The sequence below is a fragment of the Portunus trituberculatus genome, chromosome 42 (assembly GCF_017591435.1).
Source record: "Portunus trituberculatus isolate SZX2019 chromosome 42, ASM1759143v1, whole genome shotgun sequence".
Taxonomy (NCBI): Eukaryota; Metazoa; Arthropoda; class Malacostraca; order Decapoda; family Portunidae; genus Portunus; species Portunus trituberculatus.
Window position 1 is genome coordinate 7,891,938 of NC_059296.1, and position 1,719 is coordinate 7,893,656.

General features: G+C 50.3%; 1 protein-coding gene across 1 annotated transcript in view; it reads right to left on the reverse strand.

Moving 5' to 3' along the window:
* LOC123517336 (protein henna-like) overlaps positions 1-1,273 on the reverse strand; it is a 50,337-nt gene extending 49,064 nt beyond the window's left edge. Inside the window, exon 1 of the mRNA XM_045277340.1 lies at positions 1,177-1,273. The gene's annotated coding sequence lies outside the window, so the exon portion shown is untranslated. The remainder of the gene's footprint in view (positions 1-1,176) is intronic.
* Between the last annotated feature and the right edge of the window lie 446 nt (positions 1,274-1,719).

Genomic DNA, 1,719 nt, shown 5'->3' on the forward strand with positions numbered 1-1,719 from the left:
ACGAGGCCCTCACGCTGACATTTGATGGACGCACACGAGGATATTTGCCTAAGACGACGACGATGACGACAACCACACGTACAGAAATTCACCCACACGTCACCACTAAACCCTCGTCCTTTCACTCCTCGCCCTGCCCAGTACTGCCTTCCCCTCCGATGCGAACAGTGACCCTCAGTCCGTCACCTGCGGCGGGAACAGTAAAGGAGGCAACCAGACAATAGGACAAGTGTCAACAGAGGGAGGAAAGCAGTATCAACAAGGGAGTTATGTCTTAGTAAACGGCGGAGGGATGGGGGTGTGTGTGTGTGTGTGTGTGTGTGTGTGTGTGTGGGCAGGAGGCGTGATGAAAGAGGAGGAAGAGGAGGAGGAAGGTAAAGAGAGAGCTTGTAAAGTGTAGGAGAATACTTTCTCTCTCTCTCTCTCTCTCTCTCTCTCTCTCTCCCATATTCCCTTGTTCTCTTGTTCCCTCCCTCCCTTCCTCCCTCCTTCCCTCCCTATCATCCTCCATTCTTCTCTCACTCTCTCTCTCTCTCTCTCTCTCTCTCTCTCTCTCTCTCTCTCTCTCTCTCTCACACACACACACACACTGTTTCTTCTGTTTTCAGTAACGCGAGCTTCTCTTCAGCAGGGGATCAAGAGACGGGGTTTTTAGGGCGGCCACATTGGCTCCTCGCGGAGTAACTGGACTTTGGGAACTGTCCCTGGGAGGCTGAGAGGGACGCTGCCGTTTTTCCTTCTCCCGGAAAATTTACGGTTCGAGACGGTAAACTTGGGCGAGTGATGAGCTCCGTAACTCCTCCTCGGACCTGAACTTCACAAACTAACCGACGGAAACTTCCTGATAAACCTTTACCGAAAGCGAAATGTGAATGGAGCAAAAGAAAATGGTATAAAAAAAAAAGATAAAGGAAAATGGGCATAGAGAAAAAGAAAGGAAAACACACACACAGAAAGAGAGAGAGAGAGAGAGAGAGAGAGAGAGAGAGAGAGAGAGAGAGAGAGAGAGAGAGAGAGAGAGAGAGAGAGAGAGAGGAAGTAATAATCAACTAAGAGCAGCGAGTGTAAGGTCCGGAGCTTGGAGCAATGACCTTCTTTATAGTCGCTCTCTGGCCCGCTATAACACTACAACAGAGCCTTTAATACCCTCACGGACCGTAAATATGCAAGACTTACACCCTACGGCAGCTGGAGGACCTGAGGGATGACAGTAACCCTGGATCGTCGAGCTCGTTAGTAGTAAAAGCGTATGGGTCGCGTGGAGTGGCGTGGATGGTCGTCTTGTGTTTTTACTGCCTGCCGAGTGGGGCTTCGTCGAGGTTCCGGAGCGTTACGATTCATTTATAGGTCGTTCCCCGCCTGTATTCGACTCTCCAGGACCCTCCAGCCAGCCATTACACTCCTAGATTTACGCCGCGGCCGCAAAAGGTGGAGCAGAGTTCGTCTTCTTTGACTGTGGAGAGGAATGAGAGCAGGGAAAGTTCCACGTCGCATAAACTGAGCTGCCGCGCTTGCCTGTCAAAAAATGGTTCGGACAGGGAATTAATCATGACGCCTGGTAGTGCGCTCTCTCTGTGTGTGTGTGTGTGTGTGTGTGTGTGTGTGTGTGTGTGTGTGTGTGTGTGTTTGCGTTTTTCCCTCCCAGCATGACAGTAACTTAATTGCACGGATTTCCAAAATGATCTTCACGACAACATCTTCATAATTACACAGGGTGGA